Source organism: Barbatula barbatula, assembly GCF_947034865.1.
Source record: "Barbatula barbatula genome assembly, chromosome: 20".
In the NCBI taxonomy this organism is placed as follows: domain Eukaryota; kingdom Metazoa; phylum Chordata; class Actinopteri; order Cypriniformes; family Nemacheilidae; genus Barbatula; species Barbatula barbatula.
The window spans coordinates 17549653-17558433 of NC_136783.1; positions in this window are offsets into that span (position 1 = coordinate 17549653).

Here is an 8781-nt window from a genome sequence, read left to right on the forward strand (position 1 = left end):
GAGGACAATTTTTCTAATCGTACCGTTTTGTATTGCAAAACGTGTGCGCTGAATGCATTGCAGCATCTCTCATGGGGTCCTTCTTCTGAGAAAGTGTATAATGAAATGCACATGGCGGAAACATCTGTCAGTAGAATGTCACACAGCTTTATTTCAAAGAAATTATTATTTTTTCACAAAGAAAAGTTGAGTGTGTGTTAAGCATTTTGTAAAGTGAATGGTTGTACTTGAGAATGACTTGAACAGTTTAGTTTGACACCAAGGTTTAAAACACTGAGAGTCATATTGTCCGGATATTTTTGCCCATTGCCTTACTCATTTACAACAAGTTATTTCCAGTTGTAAACGAATGACAGACTGTGTGCCAGTACAGTCTGACAGAGGTAATCCACCGATGAGTCACGTTCACCAAACGAGATCCACAAACATAAACATTTTTATTCCATCTTCCTATAAACATGTTTGCGGCCCAGCAAGCTCACATTTAACTCCCTCACCCCAAAGCATGTTACACACACACATACTGTGCGTGAACATGAAACCACATTAAAGGAAAATTATTATTAATTATAATTATCTTCGGTGCCATGTGTCGTTCAGCCTGGAGCCTGGTAGAAGGGAAAGGGATACAGATTAGGTATTTCCCCTGTGTTGAACAGAAAGAGAGAGAGAGAGAGAGAGAGAGAGAGAGAGAGAGAGAGAGAGAGAGAGATCTTCCACATCCTTTCCAAAGTTCCAAAGCATTTTATATCACATGCACAAACATTCCTGTGAAGCAGGGGTTTAGATAGCAGAGTACCAGGAAACTCTTTATATTGTGCACCAGAAAAGAATAATCATGCATTATGCATGCCAGTCTGAGCAAGGGCTGATGTTACACCCCTTTTCATCTCTTTCCACTGGCTACAGGTTGAAGCCTGTATCAGATTAAAGTCACTGATGGTTGCCTACAGGACTATCACTGGATCTGCACAGCCTTGTATTGCCTTCTCATAAGGGCAGTAAATCGCCTTCCCGCTCATTCTCCTTCACAACTCATCCTGGTGGAACATTCTTTCTAACTCGGTCAACCACACATGAAAGTGACTTATTTGTCAGTTATGGTGAACCATACCTTAAATGTGACCTCTGCATTTAACCCATCCAGAGAGTAGTGAACATATATCATCGTGAATATATATACTGTAGTGGGCAGCTATCACTGCAGCGCCCGGGGAGCAAATAGGGATAAGGTGCCTTGCTCAAGGGCACCTCCGCCGTTACCTGCCGTCCCTGAGGATGGAACTAGCAACTTTCTGGTCACGAGTCCGACTCTCTAGCCATTAGGTTACCTTCAAAAAACGACTTAAAACCGATCTCTTCTGTGAATACTTGACAGACAAATGAATAGAAAATGTGACGTACACTAACCCTCTCTCTTTCTCTCAACAGGTAGTGGTCTAGCTTTTGTTGAAACTAAAGTAACTTTGTATTAGCACCTATCGTACTATTGCTGTTGTATGACATATCGCTTATTGCTCACTGAATTCTTGGTAAATGACTAAATTTAAATGTAGCTCTTTTGTACTGCACAATAAATACTACACAAAATCATACATGTTATATGACATAATTACATGAGGAACATTTTAATAGTTATTATGGTGGAAAACATTTACAGGTTGTTGAAATAAAATGGGTCTATTAAAATGATTTCAAATGGTGCTGTTTTATTAGGCATTCAAGCTAAATGCAGGACATATCTGTGCCAGAGCAAGTGAGAGGTGGTTTGGCCGGCGCTTCTGCTATTTGTTAACAAATCCGAGGAGGCTTTTACTTTAATAATGCACGTATACACACTAAAGTCACTTACACACTAAAACAGACGTATGTTTCCATAAACTCACAGATGTGCAAGCACACAAACAAGGATAGCAACAATTTCCAGCTGGGGGTTTTCCTTTTTCCTGTTACATTTAAACACTGTGTGTGGCATGTTTGTATGCATTCATTTATAAATATATATACATATACTGTAAATGAAGTATAAACACAGAAAAACTTATGTATACATGTATATCTATGTGCTACAGACATGTTTGACCTTGGAATCGAGAACTCTCCTTGATGTTAGACACACTCCTAGAATTTTTTTCTGCTGTTGCACGTTCACTCCCTTATTTAGTTTAATACCTAAAAGTGTGGACAGTAGTGTCCACATTAAACTTTTCATGTTAATGAAATGTTTGTCAGAAAAATATGACAATCCGGTATGGCCATTCTTTGATGCTAGTTGATTTGAGATGTTAGATAAGGCAGATGATGCCTGAACGTTGCTTTGATAAAATCCTGGATAGACAATATTATATCACACAGACACACAACTGCTCTTTCTGAAAATAGAGAATGTGAATGAGTCTTTTAAACACAGAGTTAACAAAGAGGAAACTGTCACAAAATAATGGCAGCACTCGTAAAACAGAGATGGGTTTGTCCTATTTTCCATGTTTCTTGGCAACAGATGCATATTTCCTTGAGAAGGAGAGAAAGGGATGGCGGAAAAAAGACATGGAAGGGGTCTAAAGAGGGGGTGGCAGAGTCTGTTTTGTCTCAGAGGTACTGAATGACTAACACTGGAAGAATGATTCCACACTCTCCCCCAGTTACAAACTCACAAACCAAAACGTAATGCCTCCTTCATGCAATGTTATAAAATCATGCTACATATCCACTCACCAGCAGTTATACAGTATATTCCATATTATGTATGTTTGTACATGATGAACATTGATGGGAATGGTATATTTGTTCTGTGATGTATAGGTTAACATTTAGGGCTAATAATTAAAAAATTGTAGGTTCTGCAAGGTAGTTTTGTAGAGCAAGATACCTAAAGGTGTTGTGTGTTATTTATCTTTTGACAGTTATATATTATATTGCATTTCTATGTCTTTAGAGGTGAATAAAGACCTTACATTATGAAGGGTTATATTTTTATTACCTTAGAATTAGCTATTTCTATCTGCATACACCGTGGGTCCACTTACATGGAATTCGCCATTTTGTTTCTACAGTAGCCCTTAACAGACAAACTGCTATACAGAGCACGTTTTGTAAATATATTATCTCCTTATCTCCAAAGAAGCAAAGACGTGACGACATCTTAGTCCTTTGTCAGCCACCATAGTTCTCTGAAGGGGGGGGGTCGAGTGAGCAACCTCACTGTTAGATGGCGCAAAATTTTATATACTGGTCCTTTAACACAAAGGAAGTTTTTAATGTTTACTTTTAGCGATGGATGAACTACACCTGTGGATATTCTGCTCAAGCACCTGTATGAACCCAATGGTAATTGAGGGCATATGCACATTGAAAATGAGTTGGGAGTTGGATGGAGTATGGATGTTAAAGCATGGATGCTTTTTATATGGATGTCAAATCATGATGAAACAAAAATATTGTTTTTATTATTATTATTACACATACGCACAAGTTTTCAATATTACACAACTTTATTCCGCAACTCAACTTGTTATTAAATGGAAACTGGACTCCAGCCTTTAATTCTGACTGAGACCAAAAGAGCATGACATCTCAAGATGCCCAGTTTCACTCACTTACAAATGCTTTAGACTAAACTAAAATGAATGTTGAATGTTTTACTCAAATGTCAACAAACGTTTACAAATTCTTAAAGTTTACAAGCAAATCATAAAAATAAGATTATACAAATGAATTAACCACTGAAATAGTTGAACTGAATTGCTGTGAGATTGTGTTGGTTACAAGAATGGATCTATGTCATATTTAAAACAAATGATGTCATTTTATGAAAAATACCTTATTGATACATAAAATAAACTTAAATGGGAAATATTCACAATGTCATTTGAGCTTTGAACTGGTTCTTGAAAAACCCTCAGTGTGTGTATGTGTGATGTGTATGTGTCTGTGTTAAAATCCCAAATTCCTCGAAAACCTCAGAATTAGTGGCAGAACCAATTTCCTTATTCAAACTGAACCTCAGGTTTAGAAAAACTAAAGCAAAGCAAGCAGGCATATCAAAATTTCACACAGGACCAGTGCAGACAACCGAATGATCTGCTTTTAATTAAGACAATTTGAAGGAGCCCAATCATAGTCTACTATGACATTTAGCAAAGCATAACATTTTATCTACTGATATAAAACAGATCTGATTGCAATTGGCATACAGTACAATTGAGTGAAACTCCAAGTTTGTGTACAGTACATTACGTAACATTCCCTTGCTTCTCCCTGTTCACAAACCGATGACTAGTGCTGAGTGGTCAGAACAGTGGATCCCTTCAGGAACAAACCGACTTGTCGTCACTGGGAAACACTGCCCCAAAAGAAACACGGCGTAAAAGGCCACAGAATACTTCTGTATTTCGGTGTCTGTTTAAGAGGGTGTGTTGGCGGCACCTGTGCGTCATCTTGTGTATTGTAAACATGGTGCGGACTGTTAGTTGCTGGGGACGTGTTCAGTTCCTGGCCAGATTAAACACAAGTGGGATAAATTTGTAAACAGCCCACTGATGAAATGCTTTAATATACTGTACGTGTTGACTTCAGTGAGGTGCAGTGGGCATACGAGGTGCTTATTTTAGGAAAGAGCCTGTTGAAATGTTTGTCAAGCTGTGTTGGCAAAATGTTGAATTTTATAGCTCTTTATACATAATAAGTTGTCATTTGAATTACGTCTTAAACTATGAGATGTTGAACTGGAAATTAAATAGTAATTGAAATCAAGAAAGAAATAATTCACTACATGTGACCATATCTGTTAAATTCAAAGTATCAAAATCTGGATAACAAGCATTGTTATCGATTTCAAGCAAGTTCGATTTCAACCATGGCCTTACTCAGACACTGTATTAAAGATATCAAGGTTATATTTTCATACAATGTTCTTGACATTTTGTACTGCAGAAGGATTTTATGTTGAAAACAGTGAATCACAAAAAAAATGTCTTTGCAGTTTTCACAGACTGGCTCACATATTGCAATTTAAATAAGTTAAACTCAAGTCACACAGATTGTATGCTTTTTAGGGATAGACTGGTTATAATGTCATACATCACACTCATTTATATTAAGTTACTCAGTGAATTGCATCCGAATTCATTGCACATTTTTAATTTCTTCAAAAACTATATTGTAAACATCTGTCATAACCCAGGCACAAAGGGGTAGACGAGACTAATAACTGTTCCAGATCAATCATTTTATACTCAATCTGCAAAGAGTGGGTTCATTTTCTTTGAAAAAAATCAAAGTTCTTTAAACAGCATCCAAAATGTTTCAGATTTGAATAAAGATGTAATGACTCCATCATGTTTGGAATAAACTATGGTTACAGAAAAAGGTTTTTTTTCTAATTTGAGTGTGACTCCGCTGTGGTGTGTCTTACGTGATTAATTGTTTTACTATGGTTTTGGATTCCCGGTCCTGTGGCGGACCGTTGGCCGGAGTTTGTTTAAACTAACTAAACTCCCACCATGGAGCCCTTACTGGTTTCATTGCTTAAGCAATTTTGAGTGCATTGTGGTATTGCTCCGTTTCATCATGCAGGACTATTTCTTCCTTCCTTTCTGCCATTATTCCACTGTCTCTGAATTGTTTTATACTTATTCATCTCTACTCCTCCACAGTCTTAACCGTACCTTTACTCCTCCTGTCTGTGCCAAACTTTGCAGTCTTAACAAATTTTTGAAAGAAAACTGTTTTTTTATTTCTTCCAAAATAGGTCTAATTGTTAAATCCATATATAGTGTATATATAAATCATCCTATTGTTTTCAGTCTGTGTAGGTTTTACTTCACTCCTTTGCTTTTTTCTTGCAGGCTGTGACAACATGCATCCAGATGTTGGATCTCAGTTCTCAAAGCCATCTGGGAAGCATTAGCCGGGCACATTGTACCAAACCTCTCCTTTCTGTTCAAACCCCTTCCCACACCTTCATACACTGAGTTTCCACTGTGTCCTTCTGCAGGAGTTTCTTGGCAAATGTTTCTCCAAGTTTGATTTGGTACATCCTTGGCAGAATATTGTAGTAACGTTGTGGAGTTTAAAACGTAATGCCATCGGGAAGCCCACCGGACTGGTACAGAATATCTTATGGTGGGAGGCAACGCTGTAGGGGAGATTGTAAAAGGGGGAATGTAACAATACATTGCATGGATCTAAATCAAGAGAGAGATGTTCGATCCAGGATATGATTTAAAGTTTTCTTTCTGTGTTTACATGTAGGCAGATGCTTTATTTCAATGAAAATGCATTCAGAATCTGTAATGTGTATTTGTATCTTGGCTGTTAGCGAGGTGACACATATAAACCTAGTTTGTCGGAATTGGTGTGAAACACAAAGACAGTAATTTGGACTCGAAGAAGATTGTGAGGTGTGGGTGGGATTCCCCTTGGTCGTCTCAAACAAATAGCCATAATGCAAAATCTGGCAGCAGAAAGTCTCAAGAATTTAAATGAAATCAGTCAAAAGTTTATTTAACTGATTACATTAGTTTATGTAAATGTTAAGCATGACATCTTAGTGCTTTGAGTCTGCTCGCTAAATTCATGGTTACTCAATAAAAAGCAAGTGCAGATCTGGTTCACTCAAACGATTTGGCTCTTTTTGTGTTTAGAAGGAAGTGCTAAAATCAGCAGTCAAATTTGCCAGATGGATGAAAAGAAGTTGAGAGTCAAAGGCTGTGATGTTTTAGCGCCAGAAGCTTTTTGTAAACAGCACTTTCTTTGGAATGGCTTGTTCTCAGAAAAGCTGAGGGGAGCATTATTGAAAACTCATGAATTAATGTCTGTAGAATCTTGACAGAAATTGGAAGGGCTAAAACACGTGACAGATGCAAACTTGGATATCACACCAGGCTAAATTATAAAAGGTCATATTTACAATATATTCTACAGAAATAGTGATATTCTTCATCGTGATGTACAAAATGTCTTAATGTTTTAAATCAAAGTCTATTATTGCCAATGAATTATGTAACTTATTTGATGGTCTCTCAAAATGTTTAATTTCGTAACAATAATTATTTCAAGCCCATCGACAATAACAAACAAGTTTATTCATGAATGTCAAATAACATATATGAAATACATATGTTAATAATCTTTTTTCTTTTTTAAGCATGTCCAATGATAACTTGTATAAAAAGCTTTTTTAGAAATTCTCCTACAGTGTTCCATGGAAAAATTCAATTGGAATGACTGTAAATAATAACAGAATTGTAATCTTTGAGTGAACTGTTCCTTTAACAACAGAATTGCGGAGAAAAAAAAGGATTTGAAAACGGTTCAGTGGTTGGCGGCTTACTTGTTCCCTGGAGTTAGGAAAACAAGTGGCCATTGCAAAACCTCAATAGATGAAGGCAAGATTGATCTATTGCTACCGAATTCCTGACAGGAGTTGACCTCTTAGGATAAACAACTCGCTAAGAAGAAGATGACTCCAGAATAAGAGCCGCTCATCATGTCGAGCAAATGGAGGCCAGACATAATGAGACTCATTTAATCAAAGGCCAGCAATACTTTAGACATACACAGCCTTTACGGCCTCTTAACATTGGGCCAAATTGCTGACAAACAGTTTTAGGGGAGTGGGAGGTGACAATGTCAAGAACTATTGGATTATCAATGACTAATTTTTGAAGATTGATCATTAAAGGGGTAATAATACACATGAGGCCTATTGCACAAAGCAAGTTGAACAGACTTGGAGTTGTAGCGTAAGTTGACAACACCAGACAAACCCAACCTGGTTTAGGTCAGGTTCAGCTGTTGCACAACGCTTGGTATAAACGTTCTTTGTCAACTCAGGTTTAATCCAGAGTTTTTGAGGAGCGTACACCTGAAAGAGTGACACGGAACACAGCAATTCACTGTTGTGAATTAATTAAAACACATTTAACAGGCAGGAATAAACTCTGCTGCTGTTAAACTCTAAGACAACTACTGACTATATCACTGTAAGTGAATTAATCAAATTAAAATCTTTTATATAGGTTCACAACAAATGTCAAACAAGTATGCTTCGAAGTTTGTATTTACAGTAGACCTACAGTATAGTACAGTATAAAAACTTGGCTGTATTGCCTCAATTACAGTATACTGTATGTCACTTTAAACACTGGCACAGTTATTGTCTACAATCTCTAACCCAGAATAAAACCTGCTCCGGAGCAGGTTAGCAGTGAAGTATAAGTAATGAAGAATCTTCTTGAGCCCAAAAACTCAGAGTATGCTCAAACTAAAGGCCATATTAGCCAGTTAGATGCTAATGTCATTTTTTGTTTACCTGTAGGAAACCAGTAAAGGTTGTTATTTAAAATGTGCACAGTTAATGAGACTTGGGAATTAATGAGCAAAGGGCATAAATGAATCCACATGTGAGCCGGTGTGAATCACGCTGCAGTTTCCCTCGTTGCATCGCCACCTCAGGGTTACAACTAAACAGATCCAACAGTGTATTTACTTCATTGACTCGATCCAGCAAATCCATGAGCAAGCTGTCATCTTCAGTTTGAATGTATCAAATCAACACTTTGTAAACACTAATATCTTCATCTTCAGCCCCATCCTGTAGAAACAAGTCGATACTATAGTTTTGTATAAAGGTTAAAATGTGTGTTCATTGTTTTACAAACTCTGTACAGTATATTGGAAAAAAGACTGTAGTGCATAACATATCTGATTCATCCTATCTATCTCTTGAAGTGGCCCTAACTTGGACAAATTCTGTATGTCTCATGTTAATCTTGAGTT